The following is a 25,460-nucleotide window of genomic DNA, read 5'->3' on the forward strand; positions in this document are numbered from 1 at the left end:
AGTGCTTGTATGGATAATTCTTTCATTTGACGAGGTATCTTTACGAAATTTGGCACGGATTGTCAGTTAAGACAACAATGTTATCTTCAAAGAAATAATAAAGTTCGGATGACTATAGCATATAGCTGCCATACAAACTGAATAATCGGAATCAAGTGCTTGAATGGAAAACTCTTTCATTTGTCGAGGTATCTTTACGAAATTTGGCATGAATTATTATTTAAAGCTACGATGTAATCTCCGAAGAAATTATTCAGAGCGGATGACTATAGCATATAGATTCCATACAAATTGAACAATCGGAATCAAGTTCTTGTATGGAAAACTCTTTCATTTGACGAGGTATCTTTACGAAATTTGGCACGAATTATAACTTAAGGCTACGATGTAATCTCCGAATAAATCATTCAGAGCGGATGACTATAGCATATAGATTCCATACAAATTGAACAATCGGAATCAAGTTCTTGTATAGAAAACTCTTTCATTTGACTAGGTATCTTTACGAAATTTGGCAGGAATTATTATTTAAGGCTACGATGTAATCTCCGAAGAAATTATTCAGAGCGGATGACTATAGCATATAGATTCCATACAAATTGAACAATCGGAATCAAGTGCTTGTATGGATAATTCTTTCATTTGACGAGGTATCTTTACGAAATTTGGCACGGATTGTCAGTTAAAGCAAGAATGTAATCTCCGAAGAAATAATAAAGTTCGGATCATTATAGCATATAGCTGCCATACAAACTGAATAATCGGAATCAAGTGATTGTATGGAAAATTCTTTCATTTGACGAGGTATCTTTACGAAATTTGGCATGAATTATTATTTAAAGCTACGATGTAATCTCCGAAGAAATTATTCAGATTGGATGACTATAGCATACAGATTCCATATAAATTGAACAATCGGAATCAAGTGCTTGTATGGATAATTCTTTCATTTGACGAGGTATCTTTACGAAATTTGGCACGGATTGTCAGTTAAGACAACAATGTTATCTCCAAAGAAATAATAAAGTTCGGATGACTATAGCATATAGCTGCCATACAAACTGAATAATCGGAATCAAGTGCTTGAATGGAAAACTCTTTCATTTGTCGAGGTATCTTTACGAAATTTGGCATGAATTATTATTTAAAGCTACGATGTAATCTCCGAAGAAATTATTCAGAGCGGATGACTATAGCATATAGATTCCATACAAATTGAACAATCGGAATCAAGTTCTTGTATGGAAAACTCTTTCATTTGACGAGGTATCTTTACGAAATTTGGCACGAATTATTATTTAAGGCTACGATGTAATCTCCGGAGAAATTATTCAGAGCGGATGACTATAGCAAATAGATTCCATACAAATTGAACAATCGGAATTAAATGCTTGTATGGAAAACTCTTTAATTTACGAGGTATCTTTACGAAATTTGGCAAGAATTATTATTTAAGGCTACGATGTAATCTCCGAAGAAATTATTCAGATTGGATGACTATAGCATACAGATTCCATATAAATTGAACAATCGGAATCAAGTGCTTGTATGGATAATTCTTTCATTTGACGAGGTATCTTTACGAAATTTGGCACGGATTGTCAGTTAAGACAACAATGTTATCTCCAAAGAAATAATAAAGTTCGGATGACTATAGCATATAGCTGCCATACAAACTGAATAATTGGAATCAAGTGCTTGTATGAAAAACTCTTTCATTTGACGAGGTTTCTTCCCGAAATTTGGCACGGATTGTCAGTTAAGGCAAGAATGTAATCTCCGAAGAAATAATAAAGTTCGGATGATTATAGCATATAGCTGCCATACAAACTGAATAATCGGAATCAAGTTATTGTATGGAAAACTCTTTCATTTGACGAGGTATCTTTACGAAATTTGGCTCGAATTATTATTTAAGGCCACGATGTAATCTCCGAAGAAATTATTCAGAGCGGATGACTATAGCATATAGATTCCATACAAATTGAACAATCGGAATCAAGTTCTTGTATGGAAAACTCTTTCATTTGGCGAGGTATCTTTACGAAGTTTGGCACGAATTATAACTTAAGGCTACGATGTAATCTCCGAAGAAATCATTCAGAGCGGATGACTATAGCATATAGATTCCATACAAATTGAACAATCGGAATCAAGTTCTTGTATAGAAAACTCTTTCATGTGACTAGGTATCTTTACGAAATTTGGAGCGAATTATTATTTACGGCTACGATGTAATCTCCGAAGAAATTATTCAGAGCGGATGACTATAGCATATAGATTCCATACAAATTGAACAATCGGAATCAAGTGCTTGTATGGAAAACTCTTTCATTTGACGAGGTATCTTTACGAAATTTGGTAAGAATTATTATTTAAGGCTACGATGTAATCTCCGAAGAAATTATTCAGATCGGATGACTATAGCATATAGATTCCATATAAATTGAACAATCGGAATCAAGTGCTTGTATGGATAATTCTTTCATTTACGAGGTATCTTTACGAAATTTGGCACGGATTGTCAGTTAAGACAACAATGTAATGTCCAAAGAAATAATAAAGTTCGGATGATTATAGCATATAGCTGCCATACAAACTGAATAATCGGAATCAGGTGATTGTATGGAAAACTCTTTCATTTGACGAGGTATCTTTACGAAATTTGGCATGAATTATTATTTAAAGCTACGATGTAATCTCCGAAGAAATTATTCAGAGCGGATGACTATAGCATATAGATTCCATACAAATTGAACAATCGGAATCAAGTTCTTGTATGGAAAACTCTTTCATTTGACGAGGTATCTTTACGAAATTTGGCACGAATTATTATTTAAGGCTACGATGTAATCTCCGGAGAAATTATTCAGAGCGGATGACTATAGCAAATAGATTCCATACAAATTGACCAATCGGAATTAAATGCTTGTATGGAAAACTCTTTAATTTACGAGGTATCTTTACGAAATTTGGCAAGAATTATTATTTAAGGCTACGATGTAATCTCCGAAGAAATTATTCAGATTGGATGACTATAGCATACAGATTCCATATAAATTGAACAATCGGAATCAAGTGCTTGTATGGATAATTCTTTCATTTGACGAGGTATCTTTACGAAATTTGGCACGGATTGTCAGTTAAGACAACAATGTTATCTCCAAAGAAATAATAAAGTTCGGATGACTATAGCATATAGCTGCCATACAAACTGAATAATCGGAATCAAGTGCTTGAATGGAAAACTCTTTCATTTGTCGAGGTATCTTTACGAAATTTGGCATGAATTATTATTTAAAGCTACGATGTAATCTCCGAAGAAATTATTCAGAGCGGATGACTATAGCATATAGATTCCATACAAATTGAACAATCGGAATCAAGTTCTTGTATGGAAAACTCTTTCATTTGACGAGGTATCTTTACGAAATTTGGCACGAATTATTATTTAAGGCTACGATGTAATCTCCGGAGAAATTATTCAGAGCGGATGACTATAGCAAATAGATTCCATACAAATTGAACAATCGGAATTAAATGCTTGTATGGAAAACTCTTTAATTTACGAGGTATCTTTACGAAATTTGGCAAGAATTATTATTTAAGGCTACGATGTAATCTCCGAAGAAATTATTCAGATTGGATGACTATAGCATACAGATTCCATATAAATTGAACAATCGGAATCAAGTGCTTGTATGGATAATTCTTTCATTTGACGAGGTATCTTTACGAAATTTGGCACGGATTGTCAGTTAAGACAACAATGTTATCTCCAAAGAAATAATAAAGTTCGGATGACTATAGCATATAGCTGCCATACAAACTGAATAATTGGAATCAAGTGCTTGTATGAAAAACTCTTTCATTTGACGAGGTTTCTTCCCGAAATTTGGCACGGATTGTCAGTTAAGGCAAGAATGTAATCTCCAAAGAAATAATAAAGTTCGGATGATTATAGCATATAGCTGCCATACAAACTGAATAATCGGAATCAAGTGATTGTATGGAAAACTCTTTCATTTGACGAGGTATCTTTACGAAATTTGGCACGGATTGTCAGTTAAGGCAAGAATGTAATCTCCGAAGAAATAATAAAGTTCGGATGATTATAGCATATAGCTGCCATACAAACTGAATAATCGGAATCAAGTGATTGTATGGAAAACTCTTTCATTTGACGAGGTATCTTTACGAAATTTGGCATGAATTATTATTTAAAGCTACGATGTAATCTCCGAAGAAATTATTCAGAGCGGATGACTATAGCATATAGATTCCATACAAATTGAACAATCGGAATCAAGTTCTTGTATGGAAAACTCTTTCATTTGACGAGGTATCTTTACGAAATTTGGCACGAATTATTATTTAAGGCTACGATGTAATCTCCGGAGAAATTATTCAGAGCGGATGACTATAGCAAATAGATTCCATACAAATTGAACAATCGGAATTAAATGCTTGTATGGAAAACTCTTTAATTTACGAGGTATCTTTACGAAATTTGTCAAGAATTACTACTTAAGGCTACGATGTAATCTCCGAAGAAATTATTCAGATTGAATGACTATAGCATACAGATTCCATATAAATTGAACAATCGGAATCAAGTGCTTGTATGGATAATTCTTTCATTTGACGAGGTATCTTTACGAAATTTGGCACGGATTGTCAGTTAAGACAACAATGTTATCTCCAAAGAAATAATAAAGTTCGGATGACTATAGCATATAGCTGCCATACAACCTGAATAATTGGAATCAAGTGCTTGAATGGAAAACTCTTTCATTTGTCGAGGTATCTTTACGAAATTTGGCACGAATTATTATTTAAAGCTACGATGTAATCTCCGAAGAAATTATTCAGAGCGGATGACTATAGCATATAGATTCCATACAAATTGAACAATCGGAATCAAGTTCTTGTATGGAAAACTCTTTCATTTGACGAGGTATCTTTACGAAATTTGGCACGAATTATTATTTATGGCTACAATGTAATCTCCGGAGAAATTATTCAGAGCGGATGACTATAGCAAATAGATTCCATACAAATTGAACAATCGGAATTAAATGCTTGTATGGAAAACTCTTTAATTTACGAGGTATCTTTACGAAATTTGGCAAGAATTATTATTTAAGGCTACGATGTAATCTCCGAAGAAATTATTTAGATTGGATGACTATAGCATACAGATTCCATATAAATTGAACAATCGGAATCAAGTGCTTGTATGGATAATTCTTTCATTTGACGAGGTATCTTTACGAAATTTGGCACGGATTGTCAGTTAAGACAACAATGTTATCTGCAAAGAAATAATAAAGTTTGGATGATAATATCATATAGCTGCCACACAAACTGAATAATTGGAATCAAGTGCTTGTATGAAAAACTCTTTCATTTGACGAGGTTTCTTCACGAAATTTGGCACGGATTGTCAGTTAAGACAACAATGTAATGTCCAAAGAAATAATAAAGTTCGGATGATTATAGCATATAGCTGCCATACAAACTGAATAATCGGAATCAGGTGATTGTATGGAAAACTCTTTCATTTGACGAGGTATCTTTACGAAATTTGGCATGAATTATTATTTAAAGCTACGATGTAATCTCCGAAGAAATTATTCAGAGCGGATGACTATAGCATATAGATTCCATACAAATTGAACAATCGGAATCAAGTTCTTGTATGGAAAACTCTTTCATTTGACGAGGTATCTTTACGAAATTTGGCACGAATTATTATTTAAGGCTACGATGTAATCTCCGGAGAAATTATTCAGAGCGGATGACTATAGCAAATAGATTCCATACAAATTGAACAATCGGAATTAAATGCTTGTATGGAAAACTCTTTAATTTACGAGGTATCTTTACGAAATTTGGCAAGAATTATTATTTAAGGCTACGATGTAATCTCCGAAGAAATTATTCAGATTGGATGACTATAGCATACAGATTCCATATAAATTGAACAATCGGAATCAAGTGCTTGTATGGATAATTCTTTCATTTGACGAGGTATCTTTACGAAATTTGGCACGGATTGTCAGTTAAGACAACAATGTTATCTCCAAAGAAATAATAAAGTTCGGATGACTATAGCATATAGCTGCCATACAAACTGAATAATTGGAATCAAGTGCTTGTATGAAAAACTCTTTCATTTGACGAGGTTTCTTCCCGAAATTTGGCACGGATTGTCAGTTAAGGCAAGAATGTAATCTCCGAAGAAATAATAAAGTTCGGATGATTATAGCATATAGCTGCCATACAAACTGAATAATCGGAATCAAGTTATTGTATGGAAAACTCTTTCATTTGACGAGGTATCTTTACGAAATTTGGCTCGAATTATTATTTAAGGCCACGATGTAATCTCCGAAGAAATTATTCAGAGCGGATGACTATAGCATATAGATTCCATACAAATTGAACAATCGGAATCAAGTTCTTGTATGGAAAACTCTTTCATTTGGCGAGGTATCTTTACGAAGTTTGGCACGAATTATAACTTAAGGCTACGATGTAATCTCCGAAGAAATCATTCAGAGCGGATGACTATAGCATATAGATTCCATACAAATTGAACAATCGGAATCAAGTTCTTGTATAGAAAACTCTTTCATGTGACTAGGTATCTTTACGAAATTTGGAGCGAATTATTATTTACGGCTACGATGTAATCTCCGAAGAAATTATTCAGAGCGGATGACTATAGCATATAGATTCCATACAAATTGAACAATCGGAATCAAGTGCTTGTATGGAAAACTCTTTCATTTGACGAGGTATCTTTACGAAATTTGGTAAGAATTATTATTTAAGGCTACGATGTAATCTCCGAAGAAATTATTCAGATCGGATGACTATAGCATATAGATTCCATATAAATTGAACAATCGGAATCAAGTGCTTGTATGGATAATTCTTTCATTTACGAGGTATCTTTACGAAATTTGGCACGGATTGTCAGTTAAGACAACAATGTAATGTCCAAAGAAATAATAAAGTTCGGATGATTATAGCATATAGCTGCCATACAAACTGAATAATCGGAATCAGGTGATTGTATGGAAAACTCTTTCATTTGACGAGGTATCTTTACGAAATTTGGCATGAATTATTATTTAAAGCTACGATGTAATCTCCGAAGAAATTATTCAGAGCGGATGACTATAGCATATAGATTCCATACAAATTGAACAATCGGAATCAAGTTCTTGTATGGAAAACTCTTTCATTTGACGAGGTATCTTTACGAAATTTGGCACGAATTATTATTTAAGGCTACGATGTAATCTCCGGAGAAATTATTCAGAGCGGATGACTATAGCAAATAGATTCCATACAAATTGAACAATCGGAATTAAATGCTTGTATGGAAAACTCTTTAATTTACGAGGTATCTTTACGAAATTTGGCAAGAATTATTATTTAAGGCTACGATGTAATCTCCGAAGAAATTATTCAGATTGGATGACTATAGCATACAGATTCCATATAAATTGAACAATCGGAATCAAGTGCTTGTATGGATAATTCTTTCATTTGACGAGGTATCTTTACGAAATTTGGCACGGATTGTCAGTTAAGACAACAATGTTATCTCCAAAGAAATAATAAAGTTCGGATGACTATAGCATATAGCTGCCATACAAACTGAATAATCGGAATCAAGTGCTTGAATGGAAAACTCTTTCATTTGACGAGGTATCTTTACGAAATTTGGCATGAATTATTATTTAAAGCTACGATGTAATCTCCGAAGAAATTATTCAGAGCGGATGACTATAGCATATAGATTCCATACAAATTGAACAATCGGAATCAAGTTCTTGTATGGAAAACTCTTTCATTTGACGAGGTATCTTTACGAAATTTGGCACGAATTATTATTTAAGGCTACGATGTAATCTCCGGAGAAATTATTCAGAGCGGATGACTATAGCAAATAGATTCCATACAAATTGAACAATCGGAATTAAATGCTTGTATGGAAAACTCTTTAATTTACGAGGTATCTTTACGAAATTTGGCAAGAATTATTATTTAAGGCTACGATGTAATCTCCGAAGAAATTATTCAGATTGGATGACTATAGCATACAGATTCCATATAAATTGAACAATCGGAATCAAGTGCTTGTATGGATAATTCTTTCATTTGACGAGGTATCTTTACGAAATTTGGCACGGATTGTCAGTTAAGACAACAATGTTATCTCCAAAGAAATAATAAAGTTCGGATGACTATAGCATATAGCTGCCATACAAACTGAATAATTGGAATCAAGTGCTTGTATGAAAAACTCTTTCATTTGACGAGGTTTCTTCCCGAAATTTGGCACGGATTGTCAGTTAAGGCAAGAATGTAATCTCCAAAGAAATAATAAAGTTCGGATGATTATAGCATATAGCTGCCATACAAACTGAATAATCGGAATCAAGTGATTGTATGGAAAACTCTTTCATTTGACGAGGTATCTTTACGAAATTTGGCACGGATTGTCAGTTAAGGCAAGAATGTAATCTCCGAAGAAATAATAAAGTTCGGATGATTATAGCATATAGCTGCCATACAAACTGAATAATCGGAATCAAGTGATTGTATGGAAAACTCTTTCATTTGACGAGGTATCTTTACGAAATTTGGCATGAATTATTATTTAAAGCTACGATGTAATCTCCGAAGAAATTATTCAGAGCGGATGACTATAGCATATAGATTCCATACAAATTGAACAATCGGAATCAAGTTCTTGTATGGAAAACTCTTTCATTTGACGAGGTATCTTTACGAAATTTGGCACGAATTATTATTTAAGGCTACGATGTAATCTCCGGAGAAATTATTCAGAGCGGATGACTATAGCAAATAGATTCCATACAAATTGAACAATCGGAATTAAATGCTTGTATGGAAAACTCTTTAATTTACGAGGTATCTTTACGAAATTTGTCAAGAATTACTACTTAAGGCTACGATGTAATCTCCGAAGAAATTATTCAGATTGAATGACTATAGCATACAGATTCCATATAAATTGAACAATCGGAATCAAGTGCTTGTATGGATAATTCTTTCATTTGACGAGGTATCTTTACGAAATTTGGCACGGATTGTCAGTTAAGACAACAATGTTATCTCCAAAGAAATAATAAAGTTCGGATGACTATAGCATATAGCTGCCATACAACCTGAATAATTGGACTCAAGTGCTTGAATGGAAAACTCTTTCATTTGTCGAGGTATCTTTACGAAATTTGGCACGAATTATTATTTAAAGCTACGATGTAATCTCCGAAGAAATTATTCAGAGCGGATGACTATAGCATATAGATTCCATACAAATTGAACAATCGGAATCAAGTTCTTGTATGGAAAACTCTTTCATTTGACGAGGTATCTTTACGAAATTTGGCACGAATTATTATTTAAGGCTACGATGTAATCTCCGGAGAAATTATTCAGAGCGGATGACTATAGCAAATAGGTTCCATACAAATTGAACAATCGGAATTAAATGCTTGTATGGAAAACTCTTTAATTTACGAGGTATCTTTACGAAATTTGGCAAGAATTATTATTTAAGGCTACGATGTAATCTCCGAAGAAAAAATTCAGATTGGATGACTATAGCATACAGATTCCATATAAATTGAACAATCGGAATCAAGTGCTTGTATGGATAATTCTTTCATTTGACGAGGTATCTTTACGAAATTTGGCACGGATTGTCAGTTAAGACAACAATGTTATCTTCAAAGAAATAATAAAGTTCGGATGACTATAGCATATAGCTGCCATACAAACTGAATAATCGGAATCAAGTGCTTGAATGGAAAACTCTTTCATTTGTCGAGGTATCTTTACGAAATTTGGCATGAATTATTATTTAAAGCTACGATGTAATCTCCGAAGAAATTATTCAGAGCGGATGACTATAGCATATAGATTCCATACAAACTGAATAATTGGAATCAAGTTCTTGTATGGAAAACTCTTTCATTTGACGAGGTATCTTTACGAAATTTGGCACGAATTATAACTTAAGGCTACGATGTAATCTCCGAATAAATCATTCAGAGCGGATGACTATAGCATATCGATTCCATACAAATTGAACAATCGGAATCAAGTTCTTGTATAGAAAACTCTTTCATTTGACTAGGTATCTTTACGAAATTTGGCACGAATTATTATTTAAGGCTACGATGTAATCTCCGAAGAAATTATTCAGAGCGGATGACTATAGCATATAGATTCCATACAAATTGAACAATCGGAATCAAGTGCTTGTATGGATAATTCTTTCATTTGACGAGGTATCTTTACGAAATTTGGCACGGCTTGTCAGTTAAAGCAAGAATGTAATCTCCGAAGAAATAATAAAGTTCGGATGATTATAGCATATAGCTGCCATACAAACTGAATAATCGGAATCAAGTGCTTGTATGGAAAACTCTTTCATTTGACGAGGTATCTTTACGAAATTTGGCATGAATTATTATTTAAAGCTACGATGTAATCTAAGAAGAAATTATTCAGAGCGGATGACTATAACATATAGATTCCATACAAATTGAACAATCGGAATCAAGTTCTTGTATGGAAAACTCTTTCATTTGACGAGATATCTTTACGAAATTTGGCACGAATTATTATTTAAGGCTACGATGTAATCTCCGGAGAAATTATTCAGAGCGGATGACTATAGCAAATAGATTCCATACAAATTGAACAATCGGAATTAAATGCTTGTATGGAAAACTCTTTAATTTACGAGGTATCTTTACGAAATTTGGCAAGAATTATTATTTAAGGCTACGATGTAATCTCCGAAGAAATTATTCAGATTGGATGACTATAGCATACAGATTCCATATAAATTGAACAATCGGAATCAAGTGCTTGTATGGATAATTCTTTCATTTGACGAGGTATCTTTACGAAATTTGGCACGGATTGTCAGTTAAGACAACAATGTTATCTCCAAAGAAATAATAAAGTTCGGATGACTATAGCATATAGCTGCCATACAAACTGAATAATTGGAATCAAGTGCTTGTATGAAAAACTCTTTCATTTGACGAGGTTTCTTCACGAAATTTGGCACGGATTGTCAGTTAAGGCAAGAATGTGATCTCCGAAGAAATAATAAAGTTCGGATGATTATAGCATATAGCTGCCATACAAACTGAATAATCGGAATCAAGTGATTGTATGGAAAACTCTTTCATTTGACGAGGTATCTTTACGAAATTTGGCATGAATTATTATTTAAAGCTACGATGTAATCTCCGAAGAAATTATTCAGAGCGGATGACTAAAGCATATAGATTCCATACAAATTGAACAATCGGAATCAAGTTCTTGTATGGAAAACTCTTTCATTTGACGAGATATCTTTACGAAATTTGGCACGAATTATTATTTAAGGCTACGATGTAATCTCCGAAGAAATTATTTAGAGCGGATGACTATAGCATATAGATTCCATACAAATTGAACAATCGGAATTAAATGCTTGTATGGAAAACTCTTTCATTTGACGAGGTATCTTTACGAAATTTGGCTCGAATTATTATTTAAGGCTACGATGTAATCTCCGAAGAAATTATTCAGAGCGGATGACTATAGCATATAGATTCCATACAAATTGAACAATCGGAATCAAGTTCTTGTATGGAAAACTCTTTCATGTGACTAGGTATCTTTACGAAATTTGGCGCGAATTATTATTTAAGGCTACGATGTAATCTCCGAAGAAATTATTCAGAGCGGATGACTATAGCATATAGATTCCATACAAATTGAACAATCGGAATTAAATGCTTGTATGGAAAACTCTTTCATTTGACGAGGTATCTTTACGAAATTTGGCTCGAATTATAACTTAAGGCTATGATGTAATCTCCGAAGAAATCATTCAGAGCGGATGACTATAGCATATAGATTCCATACAAATTGAACAATCGGAATCAAGTGCTTGTATGGATAATTCTTTCATTTGACGAGGTATCTTTACGAAATTTGGCACGGCTTGTCAGTTAAAGCAAGAATGTAATCTCCGAAGAAATAATAAAGTTCGGATGATTATAGCATATAGCTGCCATACAAACTGAATAATCGGAATCAAGTGATTGTATGGAAAACTCTTTCATTTGACGAGGTATCTTTACGAAATTTGGCATGAATTATTATTTAAAGCTACGATGTAATCTCCGAAGAAATTATTTAGAGCGGATGACTATAGCATATAGATTCCATACAAATTGAACAATCGGAATTAAATGCTTGTATGGAAAACTCTTTCATTTGACGAGGTATCTTTACGAAATTTGGCTCGAATTATAACTTAAGGCTATGATGTAATCTCCGAAGAAATCATTCAGAGCGGATGACTATAGCATATAGATTCCATACAAATTGAACAATCGGAATCAAGTTCTTGTATAGAAAACTCTTTCATGTGACTAGGTATCTTTACGAAATTTGGCGCGAATTATTATTTAAGGCTACGATGTAATCTCCGAAGAAATTATTTAGAGCGGATGACTATAGCATATAGATTCCATACAAATTGAACAATCGGAATTAAATGCTTGTATGGAAAACTCTTTCATTTGACGAGGTATCTTTACGAAATTTGGCTCGAATTATAACTTAAGGCTACGATGTAATCTCCGAAGAAATTATTCAGAGCGGATGACTATAGCATATAGATTCCATACAAATTGAACAATCGGAATCAAGTGCTTGTATGGAAAACTCTTTCATTTGACGAGGTATCTTTACGAAATTTGGCAAGAATTATTATTTAAGGCTACGATGTAATCTCCGAAGAAATTATTCAGATTGGATGACTATAGCATACAGATTCCATATAAATTGAACAATCGGAATCAAGTGCTTGTATGGATAATTCTTTCATTTGACGAGGTATCTTTACGAAATTTGGCACGGATTGTCAGTTAAGACAACAATGTAATGTCCAAAGAAATAATAAAGTTCGGATGATTATAGCATATAGCTGCCATACAAACTGAATAATCGGAATCAAGTGATTGTATGGAAAACTCTTTCATTTGACGAGGTATCTTTACGAAATTTGGCATGAATTATTATTTAAAGCTACGATGTAATCTCCGAAGAAATTATTCAGAGCGGATGACTATAGCATATAGATTCCATACAAATTGAACAATCGGAATCAAGTTCTTGTATGGAAAACTCTTTCATTTGACGAGATATCTTTACGAAATTTGGCACGAATTATTATTTAAGGCTACGATGTAATCTCCGAAGAAATTATTTAGAGCGGATGACTATAGCATATAGATTCCATACAAATTGAACAATCGGAATTAAATGCTTGTATGGAAAACTCTTTCATTTGACGAGGTATCTTTACGAAATTTGGCTCGAATTATTATTTAAGGCTACGATGTAATCTCCGAAGAAATTATTTAGAGCGGATGACTATAGCATATAGATTCCATACAAATTGAACAATCGGAATCAAGTTCTTGTATGGAAAACTCTTTCATTTGACGAGATATCTTTACGAAATTTGGCACGAATTATTATTTAAGGCTACGATGTAATCTCCGAAGAAATTATTTAGAGCGGATGACTATAGCATATAGATTCCATACAAATTGAACAATCGGAATTAAATGCTTGTATGGAAAACTCTTTCATGTGACTAGGTATCTTTACGAAATTTGGCGCGAATTATTATTTAAGGCTACGATGTAATCTCCGAAGAAATTATTTAGAGCGGATGACTATAGCATATAGATTCCATACAAATTGAACAATCGGAATTAAATGCTTGTATGGAAAACTCTTTCATTTGACGAGGTATCTTTACGAAATTTGGCTCGAATTATTATTTAAGGCTACGATGTAATCTCCGAAGAAATTATTCAGAGCGGATGACTATAGCATATAGATTCCATACAAATTGAACAATCGGAATCAAGTTCTTGTATGGAAAACTCTTTCATGTGACTAGGTATCTTTACGAAATTTGGCGCGAATTATTATTTAAGGCTACGATGTAATCTCCGAAGAAATTATTCAGAGCGGATGACTATAGCATATAGATTCCATACAAATTGAACAATCGGAATTAAATGCTTGTATGGAAAACTCTTTCATTTGACGAGGTATCTTTACGAAATTTGGCACGAATTATTATTTAAGGCTACGATGTAATCTCCGAAGAAATTATTTAGAGCGGATGATTATAGCATATAGCTGCCATACAAACTGAATAATCGGAATCAAGTGATTGTATGGAAAACTCTTTCATTTGACGAGGTATCTTTACGAAATTTGGCATGAATTATTATTTAAAGCTACGATGTAATCTCCGAAGAAATTATTCAGAGCGGATGACTAAAGCATATAGATTCCATACAAATTGAACAATCGGAATCAAGTTCTTGTATGGAAAACTCTTTCATGTGACTAGGTATCTTTACGAAATTTGGCACGGATTGTCAGTTAAGGCAAGAATGTAATCTCCGAAGAAATAATAAAGTTCGGATGATTATAGCATATAGCTGCCATACAAACTGAATAATCGGAATCAAGCGATTGTATGGAAAACTCTTTCATTTGACGAGGTATCTTTACGAAATTTGGCATGAATTATTATTTAAAGCTACGATGTAATCTCCGAAGAAATTATTCAGAGCGGATGACTATAGCATATAGATTCCATACAAATTGAACAATCGGAATCAAGTTCTTGTATGGAAAACTCTTTCATTTGACGAGGTATCTTTACGAAATTTGGCACGAATTATTATTTAAGGCTACGATGTAATCTCCGGAGAAATTATTCAGAGCGGATGACTATAGCAAATAGATTCCATACAAATTGAACAATCGGAATTAAATGCTTGTATGGAAAACTCTTTAATTTACGAGGTATCTTTACGAAATTTGTCAAGAATTACTACTTAAGGCTACGATGTAATCTCCGAAGAAATTATTCAGATTGAATGACTATAGCATACAGATTCCATATAAATTGAACAATCGGAATCAAGCGCTTGTATGGATAATTCTTTCATTTGACGAGGTATCTTTACGAAATTTGGCACGGATTGTCAGTTAAGACAACAATGTTATCTCCAAAGAAATAATAAAGTTCGGATGACTATAGCATATAGCTGCCATACAACCTGAATAATTGGAATCAAGTGCTTGAATGGAAAACTCTTTCATTTGTCGAGGTATCTTTACGAAATTTGGCACGAATTATTATTTAAAGCTACGATGTAATCTCCGAAGAAATTATTCAGAGCGGATGACTATAGCATATAGATTCCATACAAATTGAACAATCGGAATCAAGTTCTTGTATGGAAAACTCTTTCATTTGACGAGGTATCTTTACGAAATTTGGCACGAATTATTATTTATGGCTACAATGTAATCTCCGGAGAAATTATTCAGAGCGGATGACTATAGCAAATAGATTCCATACAAATTGAACAATCGGAATTAAATGCTTGTATGGAAAACTCTTTAATTTACGAGGTATCTTTACGAAATTTGGCAAGAATTATTATTTAAGGCTACGATGTAATCTCCGAAGAAATTATTTAGATTGGATGACTATAGCATACAGATTCCATATAAATTGAACAATCGGAATCAAGTGCTTGTATGGATAATTCTTTCATTTGACGAGGTATCTTTACGAAATTTGGCACGGATTGTCAGTTAAGACAACAATGTTATCTGCAAAGAAATAATAAAGTTTGGATGATAATATCATATAGCTGCCACACAAACTGAATAATTGGAATCAAGTGCTTGTATGAAAAACTCTTTCATTTGACGAGGTTTCTTCACGAAATTTGGCACGGATTGTCAGTTAAGGCAAGAATGTGATCTCCGAAGAAATAATAAAGTTCGGATGATTATAGCATATAGCTGCCATACAAACTGAATAATCGGAATCAAGTGATTGTATGGAAAACTCTTTCATTTGACGAGGTATCTTTACGAAATTTGGCATGAATTATTATTTAAAGCTACGATGTAATCTCCGAAGAAATTATTCAGAGCGGATGACTAAAGCATATAGATTCCATACAAATTGAACAATCGGAATCAAGTTCTTGTATGGAAAACTCTTTCATTTGACGAGGTATCTTTACGAAATTTGGCACGAGTTATTATTTAAGGCTACGATTTAATCTCCGGAGAAATTATTCAGAGCGGATGACTATAGCAAATAGATTCCATACAAATTGAACAATCGGAATTAAATGCTTGTATGGAAAACTCTTTAATTTACGAGGTATCTTTACGAAATTTGGCAAGAATTATTATTTAAGGCTACGATGTAATCTCCGAAGAAATTATTCAGATTGGATGATTATAGCATACAGATTCCATATAAATTGAACAATCGGAATCAAGTGCTTGTATGGATAATTCTTTCATTTGACGAGGTATCTTTACGAAATTTAGCATGGATTGTCAGTTAAGGCAAGAATGTAATCTCCGAAGAAATAATAAAGTTCGGATGATTATAGCATATAGCTGCCATACAAACTGAATAATCGGAATCAAGTGATTGTATGGAAAATTCTTTAATTTGACGAGGTATCTTTACGAAATTTGGCATGAATTATTATTTAAAGCTACGATGTAATCTCCGAAGAAATTATTCAGAGCGGATGACTATAGCATATAGATTCCATACAAATTGAACAGTCGGAATCAAGTTCTTGTATGGAAAACTCTTTCATTTGACGAGGTATCTTTACGAAATTTGGCACGAATTATTATTTAAGGCTACGATGTAATCTCCGGAGAAATTATTCAGAGCGGATGACTATAGCAAATAGGTTCCATACAAATTGAACAATCGGAATTAAATGCTTGTATGGAAAACTCTTTAATTTACGAGGTATCTTTACGAAATTTGGCAAGAATTATTATTTAAGGCTACGATGTAATCTCCGAAGAAAAAATTCAGATTGGATGACTATAGCATACAGATTCCATATAAATTGAACAATCGGAATCAAGTGCTTGTATGGATAATTCTTTCATTTGACGAGGTATCTTTACGAAATTTGGCACGGATTGTCAGTTAAGACAACAATGTTATCTCCAAAGAAATAATAAAGTTCGGATGACTATAGCATATAGCTGCCATACAACCTGAATAATTGGAATCAAGTGCTTGAATGGAAAACTCTTTCATTTGACGAGGTATCTTTACGAAATTTAGCATGGATTGTCAGTTAAGGCAAGAATGTAATCTCCGAAGAAATAATAAAGTTCGGATGATTATAGCATATAGCTGCCATACAAACTGAATAATCGGAATCAAGTGATTGTATGGAAAATTCTTTAATTTGACGAGGTATCTTTACGAAATTTGGCATGAATTATTATTTAAAGCTACGATGTAATCTCCGAAGAAATTATTCAGAGCGGATGACTATAGCATATAGATTCCATACAAATTGAACAGTCGGAATCAAGTTCTTGTATGGAAAACTCTTTCATTTGACGAGGTATCTTTACGAAATTTGGCACGAATTATTATTTAAGGCTACGATGTAATCTCCGGAGAAATTATTCAGAGCGGATGACTATAGCAAATAGGTTCCATACAAATTGAACAATCGGAATTAAATGCTTGTATGGAAAACTCTTTAATTTACGAGGTATCTTTACGAAATTTGGCGCGAATTATTATTTAAGGCTACGATGTAATCTCCGAAGAAATTATTCAGAGCGGATGACTATAGCATATAGATTCCATACAAATTGAACAATCGGAATTAAATGCTTGTATGGAAAACTCTTTCATTTGACGAGGTATCTTTACGAAATTTGGCACGAATTATTATTTAAGGCTACGATGTAATCTCCGAAGAAATTATTTAGAGCGGATGATTATAGCATATAGCTGCCATACAAACTGAATAATCGGAATCAAGTGATTGTATGGAAAACTCTTTCATTTGACGAGGTATCTTTACGAAATTTGGCATGAATTATTATTTAAAGCTACGATGTAATCTCCGAAGAAATTATTCAGAGCGGATGACTATAGCATATAGATTCCATACAAATTGAACAATCGGAATTAAATGCTTGTATGGAAAACTCTTTCATTTGACGAGGTATCTTTACGAAATTTGGCACGAATTATTATTTAAGGCTACGATGTAATCTCCGAAGAAATTATTTAGAGCGGATGATTATAGCATATAGCTGCCATACAAACTGAATAATCGGAATCAAGTGATTGTATGGAAAACTCTTTCATTTGACGAGGTATCTTTACGAAATTTGGCATGAATTATTATTTAAAGCTACGATGTAATCTCCGAAGAAATTATTTAGAGCGGATGACTATAGCATATAGATTCCATACAAATTGAACAATCGGAATTAAATGCTTGTATGGAAAACTCTTTCATTTGACGAGGTATCTTTACGAAATTTGGCTCGAATTATTATTTAAGGCTACGATGTAATCTCCGAAGAAATTATTTAGAGCGGATGACTATAGCATATAGATTCCATACAAATTGAACAATCGGAATTAAATGCTTGTATGGAAAACTCTTTCATGTGACTAGGTATCTTTACGAAATTTGGCGCGAATTATTATTTAAGGCTACGATGTAATCTCCGAAGAAATTATTTAGAGCGGATGACTATAGCATATAGATTCCATACAAATTGAACAATCGGAATTAAATGCTTGTATGGAAAACTCTTTCATTTGACGAGATATCTTTACGAAATTTGGCACGAATTATTATTTAAGGCTACGATGTAATCTCCGAAGAAATTATTTAGAGCGGATGACTATAGCATATAGATTCCATACAAATTGAACAATCGGAATTAAATGCTTGTATGGAAAACTCTTTCATGTGACTAGGTATCTTTACGAAATTTGGCACGAATTATTATTTAAGGCTACGATGTAATCTCCGAAGAAATTATTTAGAGCGGATGACTATAGCATATAGATTCCATACAAATTGAACAATCGGAATTAAATGCTTGTATGGAAAACTCTTTCATTTGACGAGGTATCTTTACGAAATTTGGCTCGAATTATTATTTAAGGCTACGATGTAATCTCCGAAGAAATTATTCAGAGCGGATGACTATAGCATATAGATTCCATACAAATTGAACAATCGGAATCAAGTTCTTGTATGGAAAACTCTTTCATGTGACTAGGTATCTTTACGAAATTTGGCGCGAATTATTATTTAAGGCTACGATGTAATCTCCGAAGAAATTATTCAGAGCGGATGACTATAGCATATAGATTCCATACAAATTGAACAATCGGAATTAAATGCTTGTATGGAAAACTCTTTCATTTGACGAGGTATCTTTACGAAATTTGGCTCGAATTATAACTTAAGGCTATGATGTAATCTCCGAAGAAATCATTCAGAGCGGATGACTATAGCATATAGATTCCATACAAATTGAACAATCGGAATCAAGTGCTTGTATGGATAATTCTTTCATTTGACGAGGTATCTTTACGAAATTTGGCACGGCTTGTCAGTTAAAGCAAGAATGTAATCTCCGAAGAAATAATAAAGTTCGGATGATTATAGCATATAGCTGCCATACAAACTGAATAATCGGAATCAAGTGATTGTATGGAAAACTCTTTCATTTGACGAGGTATCTTTACGAAATTTGGCATGAATTATTATTTAAAGCTACGATGTAATCTCCGAAGAAATTATTTAGAGCGGATGACTATAGCATATAGATTCCATACAAATTGAACAATCGGAATTAAATGCTTGTATGGAAAACTCTTTCATTTGACGAGGTATCTTTACGAAATTTGGCTCGAATTATAACTTAAGGCTATGATGTAATCTCCGAAGAAATCATTCAGAGCGGATGACTATAGCATATAGATTCCATACAAATTGAACAATCGGAATCAAGTTCTTGTATAGAAAACTCTTTCATGTGGCTAGGTATCTTTACGAAATTTGGCGCGAATTATTATTTAAGGCTACGATGTAATCTCCGAAGAAATTATTCAGAGCGGATGACTATAGCATATAGATTCCATACAAATTGAACAATCGGAATCAAGTGCTTGTATGGAAAACTCTTTCATTTGACGAGGTATCTTTACGAAATTTGGCACGAATTATTATTTAAGGCTACGATGTAATCTCCGAAGAAATTATTCAGATCGGATGACTATAGCATATAGATTCCATATAAATTGAACAATCGGAATCAAGTGCTTGTATGGATAATTCTTTCATTTGACGAGGTATCTTTACGAAATTTGGCACGGATTGTCAGTTAAGACAACAATGTAATGTCCAAAGAAATAATAAAGTTCGGATGATTATAGCATATAGCTGCCATACAAACTGAATAATCGGAATCAAGTGATTGTATGGAAAACTCTTTCATTTGACGAGGTATCTTTACGAAATTTGGCATGAATTATTATTTAAAGCTACGATGTAATCTCCGAAGAAATTATTCAGAGCGGATGACTATAGCATATAGATTCCATACAAATTGAACAATCGGAATCAAGTTCTTGTATGGAAAACTCTTTCATTTGACGAGGTATCTTTACGAAATTTGGCACGAATTATTATTTAAGGCTACGATGTAATCTCCGAAGAAATTATTTAGAGCGGATGACTATAGCATATAGATTCCATACAAATTGAATAATCGGAATCAAGTGATTGTATGGAAAACTCTTTCATTTGACGAGGTATCTTTACGAAATTTGGCATGAATTATTATTTAAAGCTACGATGTAATCTCCGAAGAAATTATTCAGAGCGGATGACTAAAGCATATAGATTCCATACAAATTGAACAATCGGAATCAAGTTCTTGTATGGAAAACTCTTCCATTTGACGAGGTATCTTTACGAAATTTGGCACGAATTATTATTTAAGGCTACGATGTAATCTCCGAAGAAATTATTTAGAGCGGATGATTATAGCATATAGCTGCCATACAAACTGAATAATCGGAATCAAGTGATTGTATGGAAAACTCTTTCATTTGACGAGGTATCTTTACGAAATTTGGCATGAATTATTATTTAAAGCTACGATGTAATCTCCGAAGAAATTATTCAGAGCGGATGACTAAAGCATATAGATTCCATACAAATTGAACAATCGGAATCAAGTTCTTGTATGGAAAACTCTTTCATTTGACGAGATATCTTTACGAAATTTGGCACGAATTATTATTTAAGGCTACGATGTAATCTCCGAAGAAATTATTTAGAGCGGATGACTATAGCATATAGATTCCATACAAATTGAACAATCGGAATTAAATGCTTGTATGGAAAACTCTTTCATTTGACGAGGTATCTTTACGAAATTTGGCTCATTTTATTATTTAAGGCTACGATGTAATCTCCGAAGAAATTATTCAGAGCGGATGACTATAGCATATAGATTCCATACAAATTGAACAATCGGAATCAAGTTCTTGTATGGAAAACTCTTTCATTTGGCGAGGTATCTTTACGAAGTTTGGCACGAATTATAACTTAAGGCTATGATGTAATCTCCGAAGAAATCATTCAGAGCGGATGACTATAGCATATAGATTCCATACAAATTGAACAATCGGAATCAAGTTCTTGTATAGAAAACTCTTTCATGTGACTAGGTATCTTTACGAAATTTGGCGCGAATTATTATTTAAGGCTACGATGTAATCTCCGAAGAAATTATTCAGAGCGGATGACTATAGCATATAGATTCCATACAAATTGAACAATCGGAATCAAGTGCTTGTATGGAAAACTCTTTCATTTGACGAGGTATCTTTACGAAATTTGGCACGAATTATTATTTAAGGCTACGATGTAATCTCCAAAGAAATTATTCAGATCGGATGACTATAGCATATAGATTCCATATAAATTGAACAATCGGAATCAAGTGCTTGTATGGATAATTCTTTCATTTGACGAGGTATCTTTACGAAATTTGGCACGGATTGTCAGTTAAGACAACAATGTAATGTCCAAAGAAATAATAAAGTTCGGATGATTATAGCATATAGCTGCCATACAAACTGAATAATCGGAATCAAGTGATTGTATGGAAAACTCTTTCATTTGACGAGGTATCTTTACGAAATTTGGCATGAATTATTATTTAAAGCTACGATGTAATCTCCGAAGAAATTATTCAGAGCGGATGACTAAAGCATATAGATTCCATACAAATTGAACAATCGGAATCAAGTTCTTGTATGGAAAACTCTTTCATTTGACGAGGTATCTTTACGAAATTTGGCACGAATTATAACTTAAGGCTACGATGTAATCTCCGAATAAATCATTCAGAGCGGATGACTATAGCATATAGATTCCATACAAATTGAACAATCGGAATCAAGTTCTTGTATAGAAAACTCTTTCATTTGACTAGGTATCTTTACGAAATTTGGCACGAATTATTATTTAAGGCTACGATGTAATCTCCGAAGAAATTATTCAGAGCGGATGACTATGGCAAATAGATTCCATACAAATTGAACAATCGGAATTAAATGCTTGTATGGAAAACTCTTTAATTTACGAGGTATCTTTACGAAATTTGGCAAGAATTATTATTTAAGGCTACGATGTAATCTCCGAAGAAATTATTCAGATTGGATGATTATAGCATACAGATTCCATATAAATTGAACAATCGGAATCAAGTGCTTGTATGGATAATTCTTTCATTTGACGAGGTATCTTTACGAAATTTAGCATGGATTGTCAGTTAAGGCAAGAATGTAATCTCCGAAGAAATAATAAAGTTCGGATGATTATAGCATATAGCTGCCATACAAACTGAATAATCGGAATCAAGTGATTGTATGGAAAATTCTTTAATTTGACGAGGTATCTTTACGAAATTTGGCATGAATTATTATTTAAAGCTACGATGTAATCTCCGAAGAAATTATTCAGAGCGGATGACTATAGCATATAGATTCCATACAAATTGAACAATCGGAATCAAGTTCTTGTATGGAAAACTCTTTCATTTGACGAGGTATCTTTACGAAATTTGGCACGAATTATTATTTAAGGCTACGATGTAATCTCCGAAGAAATTATTTAGAGCGGATGACTATAGCATATAGATTCCATACAAATTGAATAATCGGAATCAAGTGATTGTATGGAAAACTCTTTCATTTGACGAGGTATCTTTACGAAATTTGGCATGAATTATTATTTAAAGCTACGATGTAATCTCCGAAGAAATTATTCAGAGCGGATGACTAAAGCATATAGATTCCATACAAATTGAACAATCGGAATCAAGTTCTTGTATGGAAAACTCTTTCATTTGACGAGGTATCTTTACGAAATTTGGCACGAATTATTATTTAAGGCTACGATGTAATCTCCGAAGAAATTATTTAGAGCGGATGATTATAGCATATAGCTGCCATACAAACTGAATAATCGGAATCAAGTGATTGTATGGAAAACTCTTTCATTTGACGATGTATCTTTACGAAATTTGGCATGAATTATTATTTAAAGCTACGATGTAATCTCCGAAGAAATTATTCAGAGCGGATGACTAAAGCATATAGATTCCATACAAATTGAACAATCGGAATCAAGTTCTTGTATGGAAAACTCTTTCATTTGACGAGATATCTTTACGAAATTTGGCACGAATTATTATTTAAGGCTACGATGTAATCTCCGAAGAAATTATTTAGAGCGGATGACTATAGCATATAGATTCCATACAAATTGAACAATCGGAATTAAATGCTTGTATGGAAAACTCTTTCATTTGACGAGGTATCTTTACGAAATTTGGCTCGAATTATTATTTAAGGCTACGATGTAATCTCCGAAGAAATTATTCAGAGCGGATGACTATAGCATATAGATTCCATACAAATTGAACAATCGGAATCAAGTTCTTGTATGGAAAACTCTTTCATTTGGCGAGGTATCTTTACGAAGTTTGGCACGAATTATAACTTAAGGCTATGATGTAATCTCCGAAGAAATCATTCAGAGCGGATGACTATAGCATATAGATTCCATACAAATTGAACAATCGGAATCAAGTTCTTGTATAGAAAACTCTTTCATGTGACTAGGTATCTTTACGAAATTTGGCGCGAATTATTATTTAAGGCTACGATGTAATCTCCGAAGAAATTATTCAGAGCGGATGACTATAGCATATAGATTCCATACAAATTGAACAATCGGAATCAAGTGCTTGTATGGAAAACTCTTTCATTTGACGAGGTATCTTTACGAAATTTGGCACGAATTATTATTTAAGGCTACGATGTAATCTCCGAAGAAATTATTCAGATCGGATGACTATAGCATATAGATTCCATATAAATTGAACAATCGGAATCAAGTGCTTGTATGGATAATTCTTTCATTTGACGAGGTATCTTTACGAAATTTGGCACGGATTGTCAGTTAAGACAACAATGTAATGTCCAAAGAAATAATAAAGTTCGGATGATTATAGCATATAGCTGCCATACAAACTGAATAATCGGAATCAAGTGATTGTATGGAAAACTCTTTCATTTGACGAGGTATCTTTACGAAATTTGGCATGAATTATTATTTAAAGCTACGATGTAATCTCCGAAGAAATTATTCAGAGCGGATGACTAAAGCATATAGATTCCATACAAATTGAACAATCGGAATCAAGTTCTTGTATGGAAAACTCTTTCATTTGACGAGATATCTTTACGAAATTTGGCACGAATTATTATTTAAGGCTACGATGTAATCTCCGAAGAAATTATTTAGAGCGGATGACTATAGCATATAGATTCCATACAAATTGAACAATCGGAATTAAATGCTTGTATGGAAAACTCTTTCATTTGACGAGGTATCTTTACGAAATTTGGCTCGAATTATTATTTAAGGCTACGATGTAATCTCCGAAGAAATTATTCAGAGCGGATGACTATAGCATATAGATTCCATACAAATTGAACAATCGGAATCAAGTGCTTGTATGGAAAACTCTTTTATTTGACGAGGTATCTTTACGAAATTTGGCACGAATTATTATTTAAGGCTACGATGTAATCTCCGAAGAAATTATTCAGATCGGATGACTATAGCATATAGATTCCATATAAATTGAACAATCGGAATCAAGTGCTTGTATGGATAATTCTTTCATTTGACGAGGTATCTTTACGAAATTTGGCACGGATTGTCAGTTAAGACAACAATGTAATGTCCAAAAAAATAATAAAGTTCGGATGATTATAGCATATAGCTGCCATACAAACTGAATAATCGGAATCAAGTGATTGTATGGAAAACTCTTTCATTTGACGAGGTATCTTTACGAAATTTGGCATGAATTATTATTTA

This window comes from Bactrocera oleae, chromosome Y, assembly GCF_042242935.1.
Source record: "Bactrocera oleae isolate idBacOlea1 chromosome Y, idBacOlea1, whole genome shotgun sequence".
NCBI lineage: Eukaryota > Metazoa > Arthropoda > Insecta > Diptera > Tephritidae > Bactrocera > Bactrocera oleae.